We start from the raw sequence: 13,981 nt of genomic DNA, 5'->3' as shown, positions 1-13,981 counted from the left end.
GGGAGGGGGCGAGGGGGGTCAAGTGGATCAGGCAGTCGTACCTAAACCCAATATATTCTCTGTATGTAAAGCACGTGCATGAGCATCACCAGTTGTCGATGAGCGAGAATGGTGATCAATTAAGCTGGCCAAGTGGAGGGTACAAATCGATAAATATCACACAGCGAGATCCAACTCCAGCATCGTCGCTTCGTCATCGATCACGCCACTGTTTCGTTGGACCAAGACAAACTAATGTCAAACTTACTCACAACTTATCGTGCAGCTCACTCATCCTGCTTGTGATTTGTGAGTAAGCATATGCAATGTATGCAACAGCTCAACTTTGTTGGTCCCCTTCATAAAATAGGTCTACCATTGCAGCTTTCACCAAAAGGTCCACTTTATCATGATTATATTGCGAAACAAAGTTATTCGAACTCTTCGATTAGCTAGATAAGAGCAACTCTAGCAGACTCCGCATAACGCGCGAACCCGCATAATTTCGGCGAGTATATGGGCTCGGCCAATTTTCTGGCGAGAGCAGAGCCCGTATACTCGTCCGGCCCGTAATTTTTTTTGCCGCAGCCCGCAAACGTTACCCCCGAAGCAGTATAACTGTGGGTTTGCGGGGCAGATGCGGGTCGAAACCCTATCCCCCCGCAGCCGCGTTTTCCCCTGATTCCCCACCGCGCCGCTCGATTTCTTGCCGCCGGCAAGTCTGCGAAAGCCATGGACGGCTTTGGGGATGAGGCGGAGTGCCGCCGCCGCACCAGATCTGCCGCCACGCGCAAACAGGGGGCGCGTCGGTGGCTCAACCGCGGTAGCCGGCCGTCGCCGGTGTTCGACCGCCGCAAGCTCGAGGACTTTGATTGAGAGCTCGCCCGCCGCCACCTCCGGAAACTGGTCCGCGGGAAGCTCATCCGCAGTTGCATCGAGCTCGCGGCTCATTCCGGTGAAGAGTGAGCCGGAGGAGGAGCTCTCGCCTCGCGCCGTGCCCGATGCGCCGCCGCGCTGAGGCGTCATCAGGACCGAGGACTACCTCCCCCGAGGCAGGAGGAGCTCCTCGAGCGCGTCGTCCTCAAGCGGTTGACGAGGGAGCAGGAGGAGATGGAAGAGCGCATCCGGCGCGAGCTCGAGTATGAGTGGCTCTTCCTCCAGACGGGTGTCGCCGCGTCGCAGGCGCACACGCCCAAGCAGGCTGACTTGCGAGTGATTAAGGCGGAGCAGGTGAAGCTCTACATCGACCTCGACTCCTCTGACTCCGATTGAGCGCCGCCGCTGGCAGCTACCGCACGAGCTTCGGTGAGCTCAATTTTGTGTAGTGGTACGTTAGGGTAGGCCCGGTTTAGCTCCAGCGAACTTATATGTAATATATCCATGATGTGTACGACCTTATGTGAAGAAGAACTAACTATGCTAAGAAGAACTATCTATGCGAGCGAGGTCCGGCGAGCTTTTGCTTAAATTTCTCGCGCAAAACAAGTTTTTTAAAATTTTACGGGTTTAGATACAATTTCTGTTCTGTCACCGCGATTTTGAGCTTGCATAAGCGCCCCCGTGCGAACGTAAACACAGTTTACAGTTCGGCAAAATGCGGGTCTGCTAGAGATGCTCTAACCTATGAGGCAGGTGATAGGTTGTTCATCTTTCACTTTTTCCTAATGCGCTTGTATACTTTTATGTTTATTTTTCTAGCCGTCCACCGTTGATTCACTTTAAATTTATTAGGATGAGGTATAATTTACTTCAAACCGCAAAGCATTAGCTTCTTCATCACATTGAAAAAGAGATAGAGATACGCAAAAAAGGAAAAAGTTATACACAACTAGTTTATCTAAGGAATAGTATTGTAGCATGTAACCATGCACAACATGTTCTGACTTCTGATATCCTCATATGTACTTATTCGTTGTTGGGGACATTAATAAAAACGTATAATCAGTCTAAACTAAAAATTGTGTTTTTTTGTAGTGTTTCGAGGTTTTTTTATTGTTGCATGAAAATGTGAAAAAACATGCAACTGTATGATTTTGTGTAATTTGAAGTGACATTTCACTCAGAGTTGAACATGCTCAAACACTCCATGTCAAAACACTAATCACGTCGTACAAAAAGGACCGAGAGAAAAAGGCAGTATAGACTCTCTAGAGTAGGCTGATGTAGAGGCATGTGTTCAACTGTGCTAGCTTTGTACTTTTTTTAAACGGAGGCAACATAGTCATCGCAGGGGCGGCGTTTGAGCGGATGGCGGCACTTCTTCTTCGAGTCAGTCTTCCGGAGTCCGATCCTCCTCAAGTTCGTCCATTGGGACGGATTAGACGGAGCTCCGGCATAGATTCTTGCCAGCTCCTTGGGACGGCGAGGTTAGGGTTTCTCGCCGTCCGTATGCAACGGCTATATTTGGTATATAGTTCTTCAAATCGATTCAAGAATTCAACGACGATGACTGCGGCTCCAAAGCACCAGTCCTTAGGGGCACGTGCATGAAGACTTCCCGGCTATCATTGACAATGTCAGGTTGGCTCCGGTATGAGAACGGCGACAACAACACGTCGGCGGCTCGTCCTGGCGGCGACAATGGTCGTTCGGTGCTCCATGGACCTCGATGTAATTTTTATTATGTTTGAAGTGGTTTGTACTTTCAATGAATCTTTATAACATATCTATTCCTTTTCGCAAAAAATAAAAAAGAAAGAGAGACCGAACAAAAAAAAGACATGCTAACAATGGAAGGCTGAATTAAGAGAACGGGGTACTCTTACGACATAACATTTCCCAAATCTTTTGCCCCGGTCTTGACCCATGTTGCCGCCTCATTTTTAATCTTTCCAAGGAAAGTCTTTGACGGTAGAGTGAAGCCGAATCAAGTACAGACATTTTGTTAATGCGGTTGATGGTGTTTCCCCCAGGCCTCCCTCCGCCTCCCTCCGCCTAGGTGCCCCTAGGTCCTCCACGCCACCGGTGCCCACTCCGGCCCCGGCGTCCACTCAGAACTAATCACGCTCCGTGCATCAGCGACCTCACCAGCTACTCCTTCATGGCGCTTGCCGATCTGAATTTTGACGTTGGCCAAGACTTTGCGGCGGAGGTTTGGAGGAAGTGGGGCTTCCCCATCAACTACGAGGATGGTAAGGAAATGGAGGAATTTCTCCTAGTTGTTGAGTTCATGAGATCCAAGATGCGTCTCACCGAGGAATCTGTAAGCACGATCCTTCTCTCATGCTTTGGTGGTAGAGCTTCTCTTTTCCGTGTTCAACGTCTCCAAAATTGGTCTTTTAAATTCTCGGTTTCCTCAAAAGAGGTGGGATTCTCTATCATCAAAAGTGGAAACATTTCCATTCCTTTGCTTAATGTTAACTTCCTGCTCTGGGGTAGTGGTGGTCCTAATTCTTGTTGGGAGCTTGATCAATACTTACAAGAAAAGGAGGATGAATGGACGCACATCTTTCGTAATCATCCTAGGATAACCTTTCTCCAAGTTCTTAGATCACCTGCTACCTATGATCATTCACGCAATTCGAACACCAGATCTATTCCTGTTCATCAAGATCGTGATCCACGACATCCATCCACGGTGGCGCATTATTGCTCGAATAATAGCGCATTCAGTCCGGCTGCATTAGAGCGTAGGGAGGGATCCCCGCATTTTCAAACAGGCCCATCAGCTTTTTGCGTTCGCTGTCTCTTAACGGGCCATAGCAGGCCGGATTGCACTAACCGCATCAAATGTCGTCGTTGCAAAAAAATGGGGCCATATTGAGAAAGACTGCTTCGCTAGAACAAGTCAAAGCCCAGTCAATGAGCCCAACCCAACGAATCCTCCGACGATCGCAATATCGAGGCAGCCTCCCACTGTTCCCGCGATTGGGACTAATCATGTTGTCGCTCAACCGACCAATCAGTCCAATCAAGTAAATTCACCCCTGCTTTCACTCCGGGTTGGTAGCACTCACCGCATTTCTTCTATGGTTTCTCATCGCCTCCAAGCTGCAACCATATGCCCCTCTGCCTCCCTCCCTTCCTCCTCCACTTCGCCGCCGACGCACAACCTCTGCTCCTTAGCGATGGCTACCTTCCCATTCGACCCCACGCCGTTCCTCCTGCCCAATTACCACAGCATTGAAGTTGAAGGCCGTTCGGTGAGGATCAAGATCATCAATGGTGTGGCTCCGGCCACCCACGAGGAATGGGCGATTGCATCTGTCGTTCCCATGCCTAACTTGCCAGTTGCATTTTACACCATCAGAGAGGTACTGTCTGACTTTCTCAATGATAAGCAGATTGGTTTTACGGAGATTGAGCCCTGCCCGCTCGGGCAAGCATACATCAAGCTTAACAGTGTCTTTGACCTCGACGCTCTGGTGGCAAATGGCCCACACCAATTCACGGATGTGCATGTCATTTTCCAGCCGCACAACAAGGGATTGAACTAGAGAAAGTTGGTGATGAACAGAGATGTTTGGATCCTGTTGTGTGGATATCCGTTTGATCGTAGGAACATCCAGGAGGTTAACAATGTTGTTAGCAAGTTTGGTAAGTTCTTGAGCTGGGACAGAGTGAGGAGCACCAGGGCTAATCTCATGATTAAGATTAGAGTGAAGAGCTGAGGGATATTCCATCCAGTATTGTATTTGGGGAGGGATATGACTTTCAGACATATTCTTAAACAGTGCCAGTGGTGATTCTTCAACAGCAAATCTTGGGGATTGAGGCCCCAGATGAGGATCCTATTGAACCTGATGGCAATCCACACCCTGCTCCCCACATGGCCAATTTCCATCCTAATCAACACAACCATTTTTTGGGACCTCTCCAACAGCATGAAAATGATGATGTCCATGGGATCAATCAACCACCTCATCTGAATCTGCAACTTGGTCTGGATGCTCCTGCTGAGGTTGATATTCATGCCCAACCTAACAATAATGATGACAGTGTAGAAGAAGATCAGGAGGATTTACCAGGATGGGGCCACTGGGCCATGCCTCAAGAAATTGACATTGAGCTACATGCTGGTGAATTCATGGAAATGCAAGATCTAATGGAGCCCCTGGAGGAGGAAAACATAGCTATTGTGGCTCATAGCAGCATTACCATTTATTTGGCTCCCTCTAATCGCAGTCACAGCACTGGTGCCTCTGCCAATGGACCTATGGTGCCAATGGAGCAACAGATTCCTGATTTAAACCTGGAAGCTTTTCCATATGGGCCAGAACCTGCACCTCTGGTCCAACAGCAAGTCTTGGAAGCACCAGCCCATCATGCTAATATGGAAGCCCAGGTGCCTGTTCATGAGGCCCGTCTACCTGTGCCAACAACTACCTACGCACTTCAGTTAGCACCTGATCCACTACTGGAGGCCATTATTCCCCAGTTTAACTCCTATCACAGAGACACTATGGATGACCCTATGCTGAGTGAATTTCTCTCTGCTGGCTGCCATAAACTTTTCATTGCTCCAAAGGAAATAGTAAACAAGAGGGTATCTGAGACTACTCCTCTTGATGTTGATGGGATCACACTAGAGAAAGTTTTCTCCCCTCAGCAGGATTTAATGGTGCAGGTTGTGCCGCCTGGCAAGGATGTAAACATAGCCCAAGATACTGCTGGTGATCTGCCTCTCTCTGATATGTCTGCTCCTCCTGGTTTTCCCATGCCCATATATGCTAATCAGGTGCACACTGTTTGCCCAGGTTTACAGAACAATGAGGTGATACAGAATCCGGAGGAAGAGGTCAACCAACCCAGTGAACCTGATGAGGTAGCCTTGTTGGGTAAAGAAGGTGCCTAAATTTGGAAGAAACACTTTGCACCAACTCCTGATAGCACCAAAGTTATTCAGGTACCTACATAATGGATCAACTTCTTATCTGTTATACTCCTATCACCTGATAAGTCTGAATGGGCCACTAAATTCATTTCTTCCAATGTGTGGTAGATCATTCAGAAATCATCCACTTGTCCATCTCATTTACCATTTGCTATCCCAGATCAATGTCCTAGTGAAAACTCACTTGCCTGCATTCTTACCTCACATACCCAGGACTTTCAAGGGCTCGAGAACTTCTCTCCTTCCAAGCACTACAGCACTGAGCTCACCTCAGCATCATCTACATCGGTCCTCCACAACAATAGAAAGAGGAAGGGGAAGGTCCCACTAGTTGAAACTGAGGTAAGAAGAAGTTGTAAATTACAACAACTTTCTCAAGGTTTTAAGAAAAATGTGTGCAAAGATAAAGAATGTCTGGCCTGTCATGCTGCACCTCCAGTCCTCTCTACTAAAATTATTAAAAGTTTGAACACCTCATTTTGCAAGGTGGCTGGTAAGGACACCAGTGAGGAGTTGTTGAGCAAGAAAGCAAAGAAGGGGAAGCCTGACGATCAAGCTCATGATGGAGTCAAGCAGGCTAAGGACAAGAAGAAGAAATGATAGTAGTATCTGGATGACTAGATCCATCTTTGGGAGTAGTGTTCCTCTCTGCTGTACTAGTGTTGTCAATGCTATGATCCATCTGTACTGCAAACGTTATGCATATCTAGTCTATCATCAGTACCCTGCTTTTGTCACATTATTTGGGCTACCCTCTCTGGTTTTTGCTAAGCAAAGTTATGATGTTATGATTTTCTGGGTATAGTATTTTGGCTTGTCTCATGTCACAATTGAACAGAAACTGGAACATTCTCAACTGGAATATCAGAGGACTTAATGATCCTAAGAAGTGGACGACTATTTCTAATAAAATTGCTGAATCCAAATGCTCCATTCTCCGTCTTCAGGAAACCAATAAAGAACTCATTGACCCCTTCTTCCTCAAAAACTTCTTCCCGATGAACTTTTCTAAGTTTGAATTCCTCCCATCTGTTGGTGCTTCTGGTGGCCTTCTGGTTGCATGGAATGATAATGTCTTTTCTGGGCAGCTTATCCACTCAAACAACTTATCCATTCCCATTCACTTCACTTCCAAACATAATGGGGATTCTTGGTTTCTCTCTAATGTGTATGGACCTTGCCAGCATGATGAGAGAACTATATTTCTTGACTGGTTTCAAAATTTTCAGCTGCCTGATGGTGCTGAGTGGATTGTTATGGGAGACTTTAATTACATCAGATATCCACATAATAGAAACAGAGATGGAGGCAACTTCAATGATATGCTCTCCTTCAATGAGGCCATAAGCAGACAAGCACTTATTGAGATTTCCCTCAAAGGTAGAAAGTACACATGGAGCAATATGCAGGATGCCCCATTACTTGAAAAATTGGATTGGTGCTTCACTTCTGAAGCATGGACTCTCAAGTACCCTGCCACCTTTGCACATCCTTTGGCAAAGACCACTTCAGATCATATCCCAATTAAAGTCTCTATTGGGTCCGACATACCTCAATCTAATGTCTTCAGATTTGAAAATTTCTGGCTTGAGCATCATCAATTCAGAGACATTGTGCAAACCATTTGGGTTCAGCCAGTGGATGAATCTGACAGTGCCAAAGTGATTGCAACTAAGTTTAAAAGACTGAGGAAAGGACTAAAGAACTGGTCCAAGGAAATTTCAGACTTGAAGAAGATTATAGATAACTCCAACTTCCTCATCCTATGCTATGACCATATGGAGGAGTTCAGACCACTATCAGATGAATAATTTAATGGTAGGCTGATTCTAAAGGAGCACTTGGCCAACACACTGGAAAATCAGAGGAAGTACTGGAAACAGAGAGCTACCATTAGGAAGATTCAGACGGATGAAGCAAACACTTAATATTTCCAAGCTAAAGCCACCATCAAGTACAGGAATAACTGCATTGCCATGTTAAAGGATGACACTTGGTTTGAACATCATGATCACCATGCTAAACCTGCAGTTTTATACATAGCCTTCAAAGATAGAATGGGTACTAAGGCAACTACTCATAACCCACTGTTCCTTCATCAGCTGCTCACTCCTATGGATAATCTGTCAGAATTGGAAGTTCCTTTCACCAAGGAGGAGATTGACAAAGTTATCAAGCATATGCCTGCTGACAAATCTCCAGGCCCTGATGGATTCAATGCTGCTTTTCTCAAGAACTGCTGGAATATTATTGCATCTGATTTTTACAAGCTCATTGAGGACTTTCATGCTGGGAGAGTTAACTTACAGAGTATTAACTACTCTTTTATTACTCTCGTTCCTAAGAATGACAATGCTTCTTGCCCATCAGGGTTCAGGCCTATCTCTTTGCTTAACTGCACCTTGAAGATCATCACACTAAGCTCTTGGCGAATAGACTTCAGAAAGTTATTTTAAGAATGGTTCACAAAAACCAATATGGATTTTTGAACAATAGATGCATACAACACTGTTTGGCCTGGGCATATGAGTATGTGCACCAGTGTTTTCACAGCAGAAAGGAGCTCATACTATTGAAACTGGATTTTGAGAAAGCATTTGATATGCTCAGTCATGACACTATTATTAAAGTACTTCAGGCTAAAGGATTTGGTCCTAGGTGGATCCAATGGATTAAGATGATCTATGGCTCTAGGTTTTCCTCTATTCTGCTTAATGGGGTCCAGGGAAACAATTTCTCTGTAAAAAAGGGGTGAGGCAAAGAGCTGTCTCCATTAATCTTTGTCATTGCTGCTGATGTTCTGCAAACTATGCTTAATGAAGCCATGCACAACTCTCTTATCAGCACTCCATTGAGGCACAATTCTAGTTCTGACTACCCCATAGTCCAATATGCTGATGATACTATCCTCCTAGCCCATGCATACACCAGACAAGCTCTTCAGATTAAGAATTTACTCAACTACTATGCAAACTTTACTGGGCTCAAGATTAACTACTCAAAATCCACTCTGGTCTCTATCAACACTCCTGCTGAGACGATGCAAGAATTATCATCATTATTGGACTGTCACATTGGCACTCTACCACACACTTACCTAGGTTCCACTGTGCAATGTCAAACCAAAGCTTGAAGACTATGTCCCTATGCTCCAAAGGATTGAGAGCAGATTGTTAAGTTGTTCAACTCTTCTTTCCTCTGGAGATAAGCTCACTTTGCTCAGATCTGTTTTCACCAGTATGCCAACCTTCTTCATGTGCACACTGACTATTCCTAAGACAGTACTTAAACAGATCAACACCTACCTTATGAATTGTTTCTAGAGGAAATATGGCACACAGGACAGAGGTTCTGTACTCATATCTTGGGAGCAAGTATGCAAACCTAAATCCCATGGTGGTCTTGGTGTACTGGATCTCCAAACCCATAATAAAAGTTTGTTGATGAAATTCCTTCATAAATTCCTCAACAAGTCTGATATTCCATGGGTTAACATCAGCTGGGAATCCTATTATCAGAACACTTTACCTGGAGAAAGAATGGTGGGATCCTTCTGGTGGAAAGCAATACTCAAATTGGTCCCTACTTTCAGGCATCTTCATGTCTGCAAGGCTGGGCTAGGTGATACAGTTAGGATTTGGACATACAGATGGCTTGATACTCCTCTCCAAATTCAGTACCCTGAGCTGTTCTCTTTTGCAATCAACAAAGAAGTTACTCTTGGTTATGTACATCAACTTGATGATATTAGTCAGCTCTTTCATAGACCTTTATCTCTGGAGGCCTACACTTAGTATAATGCTATGCAGATGCTTCTTCAGAATAGAGATAATTCTGTTGACAAAGATATTTGGTCTACTGGTGGAAATTCCTCAAAATTCTCCTCAATGAAGATTTACAGAGAGCTCATGGGGCCAAGCACTGCACATTGTCTCTTTCAGATGCTCTGGAAAACAACTTGTATGCTCAGACACAAGATCTTCTTTTGGCTCCTTCTTCATGATAGACTCAGCACGAGGAACATGCTTCATTGCAAAAACATATATCTAGAGGATTACAATTGTGCTCTCTATGGTGAAACCACGGAAGAAACTATTCTGCATCTATTCTGCGACTGCCAGTTTGCATGGTGTTGCTGGAATTCGTTACCCCACATAAAGATAGGGGCATATCACCCTATGATCAGATACTCCTCTCAGTGTGCAAGTTACCCACGGATATTGCTATGGATATTGTTGTCATGGGATGTTGGAGCATCTGGTTAACTAGGAATGATAAGATATTTAGAAGAGCAACAACACATCTAGAGACCTGGAAATTCTACCTCAAAGACAGCCTAATCACTACCAGTATCAAAGCCAAGGAACAGAAGGCCGCTTTGATCCATACTTGGATAGCTCAGTTTCTATAATTGCTTTCATGTTTCATAAAACTGGCATTGGATGACCCACTAGTTTGGGCTTGTAATATATTGTATGTACTTTGATTTATTAATGAAAATTACTGTAGAATGATTGTTCTACAGTTTCGGCTCAAAAAAGGAAGGTCTTTGAAGTGGATTAAATACCTTGTAACATAGACACATCTCTTTCATTCCATATCATCCAGGTAACCAGCATAGTGAGATCTAAGAGCATCTCCAGCCGCGCCCCCAACAGGTCCCCCAGGCCACTTTTTCCGCGCCGGCGCCCAAAAAACACCCCAGTCACGCCCCTAGGACGCCGAAAAGCGCCGGTTCGGCCCTTTTTTCCGCCTGGTGGTCACAGGACGAACCCGTTGCACTGGGGGCGATCGGGGGCTCTGGCGCAAGGGAAAAGCGCGGCTGGCCCACACCATCAGGCGAAAAGTTAAGATTTTCTTCCCCGACTCACCTCCCACCCCTGCGCCTTCGGCCGCCACTAGCTATATCCCGGCATGGCCCGCCGCCCTTCACCGCTAGATAGCCATTCCCCACCAGAAAAATAGCAGAGGTTCTCCGCGGCATCCCCTCCAACAGCAGCTGGGCGTTTCCAGCCGCCGTTTCTTGCCGCGGAGGGGCAGTTTAGCGGCGGGTACATGCCCATCGGGCGCAAGGTGTTCGGCGATTTTCCTGCCTCGGCGATGGACTCGGATGATGAGGAAGCACTCGCCGCGCTGCTGGAGGAGCAAGCCGATGCCAACATCCAGGAAAAAGAGCATCTCATGGTGCTTGATACGTCTCCAACGTATCTATAATTTTTGATTGCTCCATGCTATATTATCTACTGTTTTGGACTATATTGGGCTTTATTTTTCACTTTTATATTATTTTTGGGACTAACCTATTAACCGGAGGCCCAGCCCAGAATTGTTGTTTTTTTTGCCTGTTTTAGCGTTTCGAAGAAAAGGAATATCAAACGGAGTCCAAACGGAATGAAACCTTCGGGAACGTGATTTTCTCATCAGATAAGACCCAGGAGACTTGGACCCTCCGTCAAGAAAGCCACGAGGCGGTCACGAGGGTGGAGGGCGCGCCCCCCCTAGGGCGCGCCCCCTGCCTCGTGGGCCCCTCGAAGCTCCACCGACGTACTCCTTCCTCCTATATATATCCACGTACCCCCAAACGATCAAATACGGAGCCAAAAACCTAATTCCACTGCCGCAACTTTCTGTATCCACGAGATCCCATCTTGGGGCCTGTTCCGGAGCTCCGCCTGAGGAGGCATCGATCACGGAGGGCTTCTACATGATCATCCAAGCCTCTCTGATGAAGTGTGAGTAGTTTATTTCATATCTACGGGTCCATAGTTAGTAGCTAGATGGCTTCTTCTCTCTTTTTGGATCTCAATACAATGTTCTCCCCCTCTCTCGTGGAGATCTATTCAATGTAATCTTCTTTTTGCGGTGTGTTTGTTGAGACCGATGAATTGTGGGTTTATGATCAAGTCTATCTACGAATAATATTTGAATCTTTGCTGAACTCTTTTATGTATGATTGGTCATCTTTGCAAGTCTCTTCGAATTATCAGTTTGGTTTGGCCTACTAGATTGGTTGTTCTTTCCATGGGACAAGTGCTTAGCTTTGGGTTCAATCTTGTGGTGTCCTTTCCCAGTGACAGAAGGGGCAGCAAGGCACATATTGTATTGTTGCCATCGAGGATAACAAGATGGGTTTTTTTATCATATTGCATGAAACTATCCCTCTACATCATGTCATCTTGCTTAAGGCATTACTCTATTTTTAACTTATACTCTAGATGCATGCTGGATAGCGGTCGATGAGTGGAGTAATAGTAGTAGATGCAGAATCATTTCGGTCTACTTGTCTCGGACGTGATGCCTATATACATGATCATACCTAGATATTCTCATAACTATGCTCAATTCTGCCAATTGCTCAACAGTAATTTGTTCACCCACCGTAGAATACTTATGCTCTTGAGAGAAGCCACTAGTGAAACCTATGGCCCCCGGGTCTCTTTCTCATCATATCAATCTCAATCACTTCATTATTGCTTTGCTTTTACTTTTCCTTTTACTTTTTACTTTGCATCTCTATACCAAAAATACCAAAAAAATTATTTATCATCTCTATCAGATCTCACTTTCGTAAGTGATTGTGAAGGGATTGACAACCCCTAAGCGCGTTGGTTGCGTTGAGCTATTGTTTTGTGTAGGTACAAGGGACTCGAGCGTAGCCTCCTACTGGATTGATACCTTGGTTCTCCAAAACTGAGGGAAATAGTTACGCTACTTTGCTGCATCATCCCTTCCTCTTCGGGGAAATCCAACGCAGTGCTCAAGAGGTAGGAAGAAGAATTTCTGGCGCCGTTGCCGGGGAGTCTATGCAAAAGTCAACATACCAAGTACCCATCGCAATCCCTATCTCCCGCATTACATTATTTGCCATTTGCCTCTCGTTTTCCTCTCCCCCCAATTCACCCTTGCCGTTTTATTCACCCTCTTTCTCTCTTGAAGGAAATATGCCTTAGAGGCAATAATAAAGTTATTATTTATTTCCTTATTTCATGACAAATGTTTATTATTCATGCTAGAATTGTATTAAGGGGAAACACAATACATGTGTGAATACATAGACAAACAGAGTGTCACTAGTATGCCTCTACTTGACTAGGTCGTTGAATCAAAGATGGTTAAGTTTCCTAGCCATAGATATGAGTTGTCATTTGACTAATGGGGTCACATCATTAGAGAATGATGTGATTCACACCATAGCACTTGATCGTTTAGTTTGTTGCTATTGCTTTCTTCATGACTTATACATGTTCCTATGACTATGAGATTATGCAACTCCCGTTTACCGCAGGAACACTTTGTGTGCTACCAAACATCACAACGTAACTGGGTGATTATAAAGGTGCTCTACAGGTGTCTCCAAAGGTACTTGTTGGGTTGGCGTATTTCGAGATTAGGATTTGTCACTCCGATTGTCGGAGAGGTATATCTGGGCCCTCTCGGTAATGCACATCACTTAAAGCCTTGCAAGCATTGCAACTAATGAGTTAGTTGCGGGATGATGTATTACGGAACGAGTAAAGAGACTTGCCGGTAACGAGATTGAACTAGGTATCGAGATACCGACGATCAAATCTCGGGCAAGTAACATACCGATGGCAAAGGGAACAACGTATGTTGTTATGCGGTCTGACCGATAAAGATCTTCGTAGAATATGTAGGAGCCAATATGGGCATCCAGGTCCCGCTATTGGTTATTGACAAGAGAGGTGTCTTGGTCATGTCTACATAGTTCTCGAACCCGTAGGGTCCGCACGCTTAAACATTCATTGACGATATAGTACTATGAGTTATGTATGTTGATGACCGAATGTTGTTCGGAGTTTTGGATGAGATCACGGATATGACGAGGAACTCCGGAATGGTCTGGAAGTAAAGATTGATATGTGGATATAGTAGTGTTTGATCTCCGGAAAGGTTCCGAAATCCATCGGAAGGGGTTCCGGATGTTCCCCGAAATGTTTGGGCACGAGAACACTTTATCTGGGCCAAAGGGGAAAGCCCACGAGGTTTTTGGAAAGCGTAAAAGGAAGTTTTGCGGAGTCCAGGGGCCAGACGCCAGGGTCCCTGGCGTCTGGGTCCAGAGGCCGGGAACCCTGGCGTCTGGCCCTGGAGTCCGAGAAGGACTCTTGCCTTTCGGGTGAAACTGACTTTGTGGAGGCTTTTACTCCAAGT

The sequence above is a fragment of the Triticum dicoccoides genome, chromosome 5A, assembly GCF_002162155.2.
Source record: "Triticum dicoccoides isolate Atlit2015 ecotype Zavitan chromosome 5A, WEW_v2.0, whole genome shotgun sequence".
Taxonomy (NCBI): domain Eukaryota; kingdom Viridiplantae; phylum Streptophyta; class Magnoliopsida; order Poales; family Poaceae; genus Triticum; species Triticum dicoccoides.
The sequence above is the reverse complement of the archived record's forward strand: the minus strand, read 5'-3'. Positions refer to the sequence as shown.